General features: G+C 37.2%; 2 long non-coding RNA genes across 2 annotated transcripts in view; one reads left to right on the top strand and one right to left on the bottom strand.

The window, feature by feature from the left end:
* Window positions 1-7525: 7525 nt before the first annotated feature.
* Window positions 7526-9981, bottom strand: LOC138969621 (uncharacterized). Its single transcript, XR_011456510.1, has 3 exons — window positions 9842-9981; window positions 9188-9280; window positions 7526-8497 (listed from the first exon to the last, which is right to left on the bottom strand). It is a non-coding gene; the product is annotated as an uncharacterized lncRNA (long non-coding RNA).
* Window positions 9982-10143: 162 nt separating this feature from the next.
* The window catches only part of LOC138969628 (uncharacterized), a 5447-nt gene continuing 2220 nt past the window's right edge, over window positions 10144-13370 (top strand). Inside the window, exons 1-4 of the long non-coding RNA XR_011456511.1 lie at window positions 10144-10283; window positions 10579-10747; window positions 11173-11307; window positions 11624-11782. This is a non-coding gene — a long non-coding RNA (uncharacterized lncRNA). The remainder of the gene's footprint in view (window positions 10284-10578; window positions 10748-11172; window positions 11308-11623; window positions 11783-13370) is intronic.

Below are 13370 nucleotides of genomic sequence, written 5' to 3'. Positions count from 1 at the left end.
TGTTTCGATCTGTGTAAAATGTCCTATTTTGGTCAAAAATACATACAACGTTTAATGTCCTGTTTGGATTAAAACAAGCTCGAAAAAAAATTAATATACAATAGAAAAAGCACAATTTCATAAGAAGCGCTTTACACTACTGCGCTATACTGGCTTTCTGTGGCGTGAACGCGATAGCGGTCGCCGTCAGGTATGAAATCGACACAGGTATTGAGTTTTGTCTTCGTATTGTCTTTCATAATGTGAGTTCGAAGGGTTGACTGAATGTATTAATTTCGTCTACGCGACATGTTTTAAGATATTGCTTACTTGTCAACTGCGATCACATGTCTAAACGGACTGCGGCTGCCAGTTTCGGCCCAAACTAACGTTCACAACCTGTCTTTCACAACCTTTAAAATCATGTTTGTTTTAAATTTATTTTTTTAATTACATTGTACTATCTCTACATCACCAATACATAAAATTCATACACTACCATCTCGCTATACCGACTGCTAAACGTATCAGACGGACGGGACGGCTCTCAGTTAGCCGAATGCAATCACGTTGTCTTCTGCGCTTGAGTGCACCCCATACACACCTCTTGACATACTCTTGACATACTCTTGAAAGCGATAAGACACCACCCGAGTAGCCAACGGCGGCTTTCTTTAATTGCGATAACAACTCGGGTAGACAGTTTCAAACTGTCGTTAAAGACAGGTCCAACTACACTTACTTTTAAGATGTTACATTATGGAGGTCAAAATGGCCAATTTTCTGTAGTTTTTTTTGGAACAATCTATCCTGTTATTGTATTAAAAAAGAAGCTTTAATTTTTCGGCACTATATTTGATTATGTTGGACTCAGTGGAACTCATTCTGATAAGCATCGCTCTACGGCTATTGCCAGTTGTCTCTCTGACCGGACGCTACAGTCCTACGCGAACCTATATAAAAAAAAAAGAATACAGAGTTATCTCCCATATGTTTTTCGCGAGCACTGATCTAAATTTGAGATCAGTGTTCGCGAGACGAAAATGATTGCAGATTGGCCGACTTCGACAGTGATCTCCGTTCTGTTCTTCACAGTTATGATAAAGACATCGTTCTAAGGTCAAAACAAGTCGAAATTTTGGGACTGCTGCCGGAAGGAGACCGTAATATATGGTTTCATCTCTGTCAACTGGTTACAGAAAAAATCGTCTGCTCCAGTGAGCGCCGAAACCAAACGGTTGATTATCACGTGACACTTTTGTCATATTTAGAATTGTTTGCACAGTAAATACAGCCGCGAAAAATAGCTCGCTTGAAACTGTCTTACATTTCAATTCCTTCGTAATTTTAAAATGACAAAACACCATGAAAAATCATTATCGACGATCGCGAATCTGCTTATATCAATAATACATTACAAAAAGCTCTAAATATGCACACACACACACACAAAAATCGGTTTCCTTGCCAGACAAGGAATCTCAAGGCATCCTGTCAGGGAGAGAATGACCTGAACTCCTTTTGACCTGAGTTCAAGATGAGTGGAACTGTCCTAACATTCTCAGAGAATTATTTTCAAAGTTTATGTTTGTTTTAAACATTAATATGTGAAAACAGAATTAAGGTAGGTGATCAGCGATGCTGTCAAAACTACTCACATTACGTCATATATGGCTGGTTTTTAGTGTTGATATTTTTGTTTCGAGCGACAGATTGACTGATTTGTTTCATATCCCTTAACCGGTATTTATTGTGTTTTTTTTAAACATTTTTTATTAGGTGTTTTTTGTGTTTGTTGTTGTTGTTGTTGTTGTTGTTGTAAGCACGCTGCTGGATTACACACACACACACACACATACACACACGGCTGAGTCTGCAGGTGACCCGTCTGCAGTTTTACTAGATATTGCTCGTCGTCGGCGTGTGCTCTTTCAGTAGATATTTTTGTCTTTCTTTGCATCCACATTGTGACACAGTGAAGCCGTCCACGCTGGGTGGTGGGGGTGGTTTGGACTCGATAGATAAAATATTACGATTTTTAGCATAAAGAAAACAAATCCGAATTTTTGAGCGATGGGACAATAAAATAATGAAAAGAATTAAATAAATCTAATTGATCCCTTGACTTTGGGGTAGCGCAACTCTGTTGCTACTAGCTTTCTTCTGGGAGAATGCGACCCGAATTTCCCAGCGACGGGAAAATACATTAATGACAAAAACATCTTATAGATCCCTTGACTTCGGGGTATCGCGACTTTGTTGCTGCTAGCTTTTCTCTGCGAGGAAGCGCCCGAATTTCCCAGCGATGGGACAATAAAGTAATGAGAGAAAAAAAATCTAATATATCCCTTGACTTTGGGGTAGTGCGACTCGGTTGCTGATAGCTTTTCACTGGGAGGAAGCGACCCGAATTTCCCAGCGAATAGACAATAAAGTAATGAAAAACAACAATCTAATATATCCCTTGACTTTGAGGTAGCGTGTCTCTGTTGCTGCTAGCTTTCCACAGGGAGGAAACGCCCCGAATTTCCCAGTGATTGGACAATGAAGTAAAGAAGAAAAAACATCTGATAGATCCCCTGATTTGGAGGAAGCGCGACTTTGTTCCTGCTAGCCTTCCATTGGGGGGAATTGACCCGAATATCCCAGCGATGGGACAAAAAAGTAATGAAATAAGAATCAAAACATTTAATACATCCCTTGACTTAATTTGGAGATGACAAGAAAATATCGGGCGTATTTACGTGATTTGTAAATCGCGGGGCGATTGTTTTACATTTTTACGAATCACGGGTTAACACGCTCGCATATTACGTCTTCTATGCTATTCCTTCTGATTCTTTCTTTATTTGGTGTTTAACGTCGTTTTCAACCACGAAGGTTATATCGCGACGGGATTCCTTCTGATGCAGGTGTCGATCGCATTTACGATCAAAAACAGGAGTTTTTGCGTCAATTACTAAGGGCATTATGCCAAAAAGCGCTGTATGTCAGCAAGGACTTGTTAGTTTGCTTTGAAACTTTCCGAATATTTTGCCTACATACTACATGTAAGCTACTACGGGTAGTACATAGACAAATTGAACGAAATGACATAGGAATTAATGCCTTAATTTGGGTGCGTAATTTGTCGCAATAATTTGTTGCCGAAGGATTTTAATAGATATGCGCGGAGCGGAATGTATATGGCCTTTCTGATTCCTTATTGAAAACATTTAATAGATCCCTTGACTTTGGAGATGACAAGAAAATATCCGGCGCATTTACGTGATTTGTAAATCGCGGGGCGATTGTTTTACATTTTTACAAATCACGGATTCACACGCTCGCATATTTTGTGTTCTATGCTATTCCTTCTGATGCAGGTGTCGATCGTATGTGCGGTCAAAATCGGGAGTTTTTTGCGTTAATTACGAGGGGCATTATGCGAAAAAGCGCTGTATGTCAGCAAGGACTTGTTAGTTTGCTTTGAAACTTTCCGACTATTTTGACTACATACTACATGTACTACGGGTAGTAGCATAGACAAATTGAACAAAATGACATGGGAATTAATGCCTTAATTCGGGTGCGTAATTTGTCGCAATACTTTGTTGGTGAAGTTTGTTTAATTCAACTGGTAAAAGTAGCACAAATGGTAAACATTATTTAGTGTGTGTTATTCAAGTGTTATTTTTGTAAAAGAGTAATTCATTCAGTGTTCACAACAGGTGTTTTAAAAATGTGTTTAAAAGTGGAATGTTTACAGTATATACAACAACTTATTCGGAACGATAACCTCGATAAGATCAAACGAATTATGTATTGTTTGCTTGTCATGTGGGTAATCCTTACACGTAACAAACAACAAACAAACCACAAGGTAGTCCACATCGTATGGCCCAGAGAGGTAATAAAAGCTCGGAAAAAATCAGACACTCAGCGAGCTACTTCTGTTCTCCGACAGGGCCTATTTCTCCCACATGAAAGTTAGCTGCAACAGAGTCGCGCTACCCCAAAGTCAAGGAATATATTAGATTTTTCTCTCTCATTACTTTATTGTCCCATCCCAAGGTAGTCCACATCTTATGGCCCAGAGAGGTAATAAAATCTCGGGAAAAAAATCAGACAGTCAGCGAGCTACTTCTGTTCCCTGACATGGCCCATCGTGGCCTATTGCCTATTTTCGCGGATAGGTGTGATATTGTGAGAGACGGACTGAATGACACTTGACTTAAAGTGTGAAGCGACTAGAACACCAAAAGCGTTTCTGCTTCAAGACAGGCCTTCGCACTTAGGCTGTGTCTGTGACGAGCTGGAAACATAAGTTAAATCAAAGCGTGAAATGTGTTCGATGTATTTTTGATTTCTTCAACATTAATTTTGTTTAAATTGCAGTTTCGGTATAAGCGTGGTCCCTCTTATATACTGATAATGGTAATAGTAATCATAAACAAGTCGCGTAAGGCGAAAATACAATATTTAGTCAAGTAGCTGTCGAACTCACAGAATGAAACTAAACGCAATGCCATTTTTCAGCAAGACCGTATACTCGTAGCATCGTCAGTCCACCGCTCATGGCAAAGGCAGTGAAATTGACAAGAAGAGCGGGGTAGTAGTTGCGCTAAGAAGGATAGCACGCTTTTCTGTACCTCTCTTTGTTTTAACTTTCTGAGCGTGTTTTTAATCCAAACATATCATATCTATATGTTTTTGGAATCAGGAACCGACAAGGAATAAGATGAAAGTGTTTTTAAATTGATTTGGACAATTTAATTTTGATAATAATTTGTATATATTTATTTTTCAGAGCTTGTTTTTAATCCGAATATAACATATTTATATGTTTTTGGAATCAGCAAATGATGGAGAATAAGATGAACGTTAATTTGGATCGTTTTATAAATTTTTATTTTTTTTTACAATTTTCCGATTTTTAATGACCAAAGTCATTAATTAATTTTTAAGCCACCAAGCTGAAATGCAATACCGAAGTCCGGGCTTCGTCGAAGATTACTTGACCAAAATGTCAACCAATTTGGTTGAAAAATGAGGGCGTGACAGTGCCGCCTCAACTTTCACAAAAAGCCGGATATGACGTCATCAAAGACATTTATTAAAAAAATGAAAAAAACATTCGGGGATTTCATACCCAGGAACTCTCATGTCAAATTTCATAAAGATCGGTCCAGTAGTTTAGTCTGAATCGCTCTACACACACACACACATGCACACACGCACATACACCACGACCCTCGTTTCGATTCCCCCTCGATGTTAAAATATTTAGTCAAAACTTGACTAAATATAAAAAGATAAAACAATAATAAAGTTTTTTTATGTATTGCAAATCCTGACATGGTTCTGGGCGTTTCACAAAATTAATGTGTTAACAAAATTACAAAGCAATGTACATAATGAACATTTTAAAACAAAACCATTTTCTCCCTATAAAAATCAACTAGTACTGTGGCATCAGCATTAACAGGGAAAACAAATCTGAAAATTATTAAAAGCACAATCACCTACAAGATGCACATTATAATACATTATTTATCCAGAATCTATCATAATATTGATTGTTTGTTATTATGTGTTTGCGGCTGCCAGTTTCGGTCAAACTAACGTTCACAACCTGTCTTTCACAACCTTTAAACTCATGTTTGTTTTGAATTTTTTTTTTTTAATGACATTGTACTATCTCTACATCACCAATAAATAAAATTCATACACTACCATCTCGTTATACCGACTGCTAAACGTACCAGGCGGGCGGGACGGCTCTGAGTTAGCCGAATGCAATCACGTTGTCTTCTGCGCTTGAGCGCACCCCATACACACCTCTTGACATACTCTTGAAAGCGATAAGACACCACCCGAGTAGCCAACGGCGGCTTTCTTTAATTGCGATAACAACTCGTTTTAAACTGTCGTTAAAGACAGGTCCAACTACACTTACTTGTAAGATGTTACATTATGGAGGTCAAAATGGCCAATTTTCTGTAGTTTTCGGGGGAGAAATCTATCCTGTTACTGTATTAAAAAAGAAGCTTAAATTTGTCAGCACATTATTTTATTTTAGTACCAGTTCAGTGCCTCATATGGCTTTTTGACCAATCAGGACGGATTCTAGGTGACCCTCTAAATGTTATAACGTTCAACCCTGATAGCATGCTAACGTTAATTTAACGTTAATTTAACGTTTGCATGGTTAGATTTTGGTTTACGGTTAGCATTAAACGTTAAATCAACGTTAAATTAACGTTAGCAGAAAAACGGTTATAAAGCAAACGTTAAATTAACGTTAAATTAACGTTAACAAGCAAACCGTTTTCATGGCAAACCTTTTTTAAACGTTAATTTAACGTTTGCCTGAAAACCAATATAAAACGGTTTGCATTGAAACGTTAAAATAACGTTAAATAAACGTTGACACATAACCGTTCAATATCAAACCATTTTTTAACGTTAATTTAACGTTTGCCTGAAAACCAATATAAAACGGTTTGCATTGAAACGTTAAAATAACGTTAAATAAACGTTAGCACATAACCGTTCAATATCAAACCATATTTAAACGTTAATTTAACGTTTGGTCGAAAACAATTAAAAAACGGTTTGCACTGAAACGTTAAAAAAACGTTAAATAAACGTTGACACATAACCGTTCAAAATCAAACCAATTTCAAACGTTAATTTAACGTTTGCCCGAAAACAATTAAAAAACGGTTTGCACTGAAACGTTAAAAAAAACGTTAAATAAACGTTGACACATAACCGTTCAAAATCAAAGCAAAATCAAAAAAAAAAAAAAAAAAAAAAAAAGTTATTGTTGTGGTGGCAACAACTTGAACAAGAAACTTTTTTTTTTTAAATGTCAAAAATTTTTTTTTTTTTTTAAATATAATTTTTTTTTAATTGGCATAATATATCAAAAACAAACCTTTCAAAAAAATGTATTTGTTAAAAAAAAAAAAAATTAAAAAAAAACATAATGTAACGTTAAATTAACGTTAGTTTTATGCTTTATGGCTACGTTTCTTTCACGTTTTATGGCGAACCTTAAATTAACGTTAGATTTAGGTTAGTTTACTCATCAAGATAAACGTTAAATTAACGTTAACATTAAACGTTAATTTAACCAAAATAAAACCATAATATAACGTTAAATTAACGTTAATTTAACGTTTACCGCTAATGTCAATTTGACCAAAATAAAAGTATAATACAACTGCTGTTTGAATGTATTTTTCACGTTGAGTGCTAACATTAAAAAGAACCCCCAAAAACATAATCAAACAAATCATAAGGAAAATAATTGTATTTAAATTTTTTTTTTGCTTTGTAATTTTTTTTTCTTATTTGAAGATGCATTTCCCATAATCTTTTCTGTCTGCTGTTGTTGTAGTGTTTGTTATATATGTAGCTAAAACCGTGTTAAAAAAAGACAAGCAAACACCAACAAATCAAAGTTTGAAAAAGGTTTTTGGTGAGAATGGTTAACTTTGCAGCTAACGCTATTTTATCTTGTTGTATTACTTAATCCGGAGAGCATGCAGGCTGTTGATTTTTGATCTCTGTCTCATTGGAAGGATGGTACTGGCCAGGTCTCATATTTTGAGCCAAACAGTGTACATGCTAACATAAAACAAAACAAAAGACAAATAAATAAAACCATTAGAAACATGTTTTGAGAATATGTTCTAAACATTTATTCATCATTCCCTGATATTTCCACAATATAAAAAATAAAAAATACACAACCATGATGAAAATGTCAAAAGTTGAATCAGTTCTAAAGTTTCTAGAAGTGAGTTTGGATATATCACACTTTTAGGTTCTGTACCTAGAAATTTACCAATTCTATTCCATCTTTTGGGTTTAAAAAAGTCTTTGCAGATATATATTATACATCTGAAATGATGCCAGAAGAGACAAGGAAATATGAGGTTATTTGCAACACCACCAGCAGAGGAAGAAGTCGCTCACTTTGCAGCAGCAGATAAAAAGAATTGTTGAATTTGAAGCAGGAGCAGACACAGAAGTTGTTGAATGTGTAGTATCTGCAGCAGACAAAGAAGTTGTTGAATTTACAGCAGACGATATATTTGTTAAATCTGCAGCAGCACACAAAGAAGTCATTCACTTTGCAGCAGCTCCAGACAACAAGAATTGTTGAGTTTTAAGCAGGAGCAGACACAGAAGTTGTTAAGTTTGCAGCAGGAGCAGCGGCAGACAAAAAAAGTTCTTGAATTTGCAGCAGACGATATACTTGTTAAATCTGCAGCAGCAAACAAAGAAGTCATTCACTTTGCAGCAGCTCCAGACAACAAGAATTGTTGAATTTTAAACAGGAGCAGACACAGAAGTTGTTAAGTTTGCAGCACCAGCAGACAAAGAAGTTGTTGAATTTGCAGCAGACGATATATTTGTAAAATCTGCAGCAGTAGCCATGGAAAAAGTTGTTGATACAACCAGTGCAGACGATGACATGTCTGCAATAGGCGACTTTGAAGATCTGCTCCACATGCTATGACACCTGCAAAGACAAAGAATGCAACAATCTTAAAACAAAGAATTCAGTGTTATTTCAGAACTTCAGTGTAAACACTATAATTATGTCTTCTTTGTTGGTGTTCTTTGCTGTTCTTTGCTGAACATAGAACTGAAGGTAAATAAGGTTTAAATTGTCTTTGCATTATGCCAATATTGTTGAATTTACTTCTGTGAATTTGCTAACTTTGATAGCATCATTGTGTGTTTGAATGAAATGCTCTATGTCAATGCTGCCTGGCACGGATAACAGCCCTACCAACCCGTCCACCTACACCCCCACCCCACCCACACACACTCACACAGAACACCTTCCAACAAAATTTTCCCCAGACTAAGACAATAGAATGTCAGTTGGACCTTGACTAAAAATATGCATAGGTAAAGATGTCCCAGCTACAACAAATTGTTCTGTCGGAAGACCTCCAACATGCCGAAATGATGTGATGGCCGACCAGCCAAGGATTAGAACAATGCGTCATATAATATCAGCATGTATCAATGACCCTAGGCTGAGGCCTGACAATAACACTGCCTTCTCTCAAATATGATTTTCTGTTATAAATATAATAATATGACTGCTGGAACATTCTGATTCATCTTAGCGTTAAACAAGGATTTTACCTGCAAACACACACACACACACACACACACACACACAGTGACACACACTTACTTGGCCTCAACAGCCAGAATGTCGGGGTTGTACCTTGTAGTTTACATCCCTGTGAATGCTTTCTGTTCCATCCTCATGGTAATTCCTCCCACCCTGCAATGAAAATTGAAAGCATTGATGTGTGAATTGCATTAATTACAATAGTCTAAACACACTCAAATCTTTACTTGTTAATGAAGACAGAGAGATAGAGAGTGGGAATAGAGTGGGGGGAGGGGAGAGAGCAGTTGTCAATCAAACCTTGTTTTAAAAATTTAACTTTTATTTTTAAGTGTCTTTGAATAGATCATTTTCGAAAATAACTCCCCATGCCTCTCCTGAGATCTCTTATTTACTGTACAGTTATGCATTTGACCTGAAGCTGTAAGATTGAACAGTAAGTGCCCTGCGTGCACATGTGTGGAAAGTATCAGATTGAGAGAGAGAGAAAGTCTCAGATTGAGAGAGAGAGAGTAACAGACAGACAAAGACAGAGAGAGAGACTGAAACTGAGAAAGAGACAGAAGGCAGGAAAGAAAGAGAGAGAAATCCACCTTTCCAATCGTTATGCATGATATTGCTTTGATATTTGTGACTCGTATGAAAAATAAGTCAACAATCACAATGCCAACGGATCGTGAACTATGAATTTACAACAGCACAGTTCAACATTACCTGAATTTCTTCCTGCTGAAAGTTCCATTTGCCATTCGCCTCAGCGTCACAAGATCTGTATTACTATTAGTCCTGATATATGCTGAAGTGTAGCATGTTATCTTATACATGTGTCAGCAGTCACACTGGCTTTGAAGTTGCTAGCGTTTTAAAAACTGTTACAGAAACTTTTTTTAATTTCGATTCCACTGTGAAAGGTTGAGACTGAGAGTACTGTCCCTTGGCGATCAAGGGAGGTCACTCAGAATTTTCGTTCCTAGTTATCGAACTTGGACGTAACGGCACGTTGTCAACAAATGCGTTGGGAAGATTGAAAACTGGCAGTTGCAAGAGCACTATGTGATACACCAACAGAAACGAACCAGACTGGACAGTCCAATACTAAGACCGAAGGCGCAAGACATAATTACTGGACTGGTTTCAAGAGTTTTACAAACTTTGAGTGAGTATTGCCTCAGTGAACTTGGAAGATATAGATTTGCTAATTATTGAGACTTTTTCTTTTTTATTATGTATTTTTCTTGGAATATAAGACTAAAAAGTGTGTTTGTTTCTTATGTGTGTGTGTGTTTGTGTGTGTGTGTGTGTGTCACTGTGTGTGTGTCACCGTGTGTGTGTGTGTTTAGGTGTTTGCTGTTTTTCTTTATTGTTGTTGTTGCCTGAAATGGTGATTTGAACTAAGAATCTATTCCTTTTATGATTCTGTTGTGCATAATAAATAGCTTTTATTCTTTCAGATTTATAGTTATACCACAAAAAAAACTGTCTGCATTTGGTGGGGAGGTGCCTTAACTGGTCAAAAAAAAAGTGAGCCGATTGATGGCATGGCCGTTCATCGCATTTGGATGGTAAAAAGCAAAACCAGTTTCCATTCTTCAACAAGCTGAAGGTTTGCATTGGAAAACAGTAAGTGTTTTTTTTAAATGAGTTTTCAATGTAACTGACAGAACAATTTGTTGTATAATTATTATAATCAGTTGTGTAATGCTTGCAAAACATACAGTCACATGTACACACGCATCCCCCACCCCACCCCACCCCTTTCCACATATACACACACACACACATGTACACACGCATCCCCCACCCCACCCCACCCCTTTCCACATATACACACACACACACACACACAAACTCCAATTTGAACTGTTCCTGTTTCAGTGGTGGACCTTTCTGGTGACCTGTAATTACTCAACTGTCAGTTGGAACATATTAGGGAAAATAATCTATCATTGTGCTTTTGTACATTTGTTGGTTAAATCAGAATTACTTACAATTCTGTTTCCAGTCCTTTGTGCAAATTCGTATTAATTGGACATTATTTCTTTCAGATGAAAAAATCCTGTCTACAATCGGAGATGGGGGTGGCAATGGGAGGGGGCCACAGTCTGAAGGATGGCTGTACCAAAGCATGCAGTTGGAAGGGGACAACCCATCAAGGTTTACAATTATCAGCTTTGAAAACAGTGAGTACAATTTGGTACATGTATAATTATTGTTGTCAGTTGTTTATTGCTTGTAACAGACCCCCCCCCCCCACACACACACACACACACACACACACACACACACACACACACACACACACACACACACACACACTCATAAATTCAATATCAACCGTTTCTGTTTCAGTGATGGACTGGTATGATGAACTTTTCTGTTTTTAATAACATTTAGGAAAACATGTTGTCATTCTGTGCTTGTTTGTTTTTGTGATAACTGAGAATCCTTGTTCTCATTCCTGTGCACATGTATTTATATTGATTTTTATTCGCTCAGATAACAAGCAAGTCTGCAATTGGTGGGGAGGTGTCTGGACTGGTGGGAAGACTGATGAGTTCATTGATGACAGATGATTGTACCAAAATTATTCAATCGGAAGAGGGAAAAAACATCGAAGTTTCCGTTGTCTGTGCTGAAAGTTCACACTGTTGACCAGTAAGTGAATTGTTTAAATCAGTGTCGTCTTTTTTGAGTCACTTGAGAAAAAGTGACTCTATGTAATCGGTCAGTGTTAGTCTGTCCGGCCGTCCGTCCGTCCGTAGACACCACCTTAACGTTGGACTTTTCTCGGAAACTATCAAAGCGATCGGGCTCATATTTTGTGTTTAGTCGTGACCTCCAATGACCTCTACACTTTAACGATGGTTTCGTTGACCTTTGACCTTTTTCAAGGTCACAGGTCAGCGTCAAAGGAAAAATTAGACATTTTATATCTTTGACAAAGTTCATCGGATGTGATTGAAACTTTGTAGGATTATTCTTTAGATCAAAGTTTTTACATCTGTAGCCTTTTACGAACGTTATCAGAAAAACAAGGGAGATAACTAGCCTTTTCTGTTCGGCAACACACAACTTAACGTTGGGCTTTTCTCGGAAACTATAAAAGTGACCGGGCTCAAATTTTATGTGAACGTGACTCCCAGTGACCTCTACACTTTGACGTCTGCTTTGGTGACCTTTGACCTTTTTCAAGGTCACAGGTATGTCTTGAAGGAAAAAAATTGAAATATCATATCTCTGAAACTATTCATCGGATTTGATTCAAACTTTATAGGATTATTCTTTACATCAAATTATTTACATCTGTAGCTTTTTACAAACGTTATCGGAAACACAGGGGAGATAACTAGCCTTTCCTGTTCGTCAACACACAACTTAACGTTGGGCTTTTCTCGTAAACTATAAAAGTGACACAGCTCTAAGAGTAACAAATGTTAGTGTGTCTACTGTTAATATGATTGCTTCGAAAAAAAATTAATGATGCTAGTTTATGTGAATTAAGTTATTAATGGGGTTTGTTTATGTGAGATTAATGAGAGTATTTTTAATGCCAAGGTAAATATTTTGTTGCTCGATCCATGCAATCTCATTCTTCAGGAATGCATTGTGTTGTGAATAGCAATTTCTTCCTGTCCATCTGATGCCTCATATAATATTCAGAACTGCGAAAGTGACTCGATCGAGCGTTTGCTCTTCTTGTTTTCTGTGGTGCTTAATTTCAATATCAGTTGTGTAATGCTTGCAACACACACAATCTCTCTCTCTCTCTTTCTCTCTGTTTCTTTCTCTGTTGTTACAAATTGGGCTGAGACTTTTGATTTTGCATATGTGGACTTGCGCCTGTGTGTGTGTGTGTGTGTGCGCTTGTGTGCCTGTGTGTGTGTGTGCCTGTGTGTGTGTGTGTGTCTGTGTGTGTATACATTGGTGTGTTTCTTAGTACATGTATTGTATGTGTTTGTTACTGCTAATGTGTGTGAATGTGTGTTTGTTGTACTACGTTGCAAGCCCCTGAAGCAATTTTTTGATTAGTGCTTTTGTGAACAAGAAACAATTGACAAGTGGCTCTATCCCATCTCCCCCCCTTTCCCCGTCGCGATATAACCTCCGTGGTTGAAAACGACGTTAAACACCAAATAAAGAAAGAAAGAAAGATGTGTGTTTGTAAGTGTATATTTGTGTCAGTGTATGTGTCTGTTAGTGTGTGTTGGTGTTAGTGTGTGTGTGTGTGATTTAGTTTGTAATC

Source organism: Littorina saxatilis, linkage group LG1, assembly GCF_037325665.1.
Source record: "Littorina saxatilis isolate snail1 linkage group LG1, US_GU_Lsax_2.0, whole genome shotgun sequence".
Lineage (NCBI taxonomy): Eukaryota > Metazoa > Mollusca > Gastropoda > Littorinimorpha > Littorinidae > Littorina > Littorina saxatilis.
This window is presented reverse-complemented; position numbering and strand designations above follow the sequence as displayed.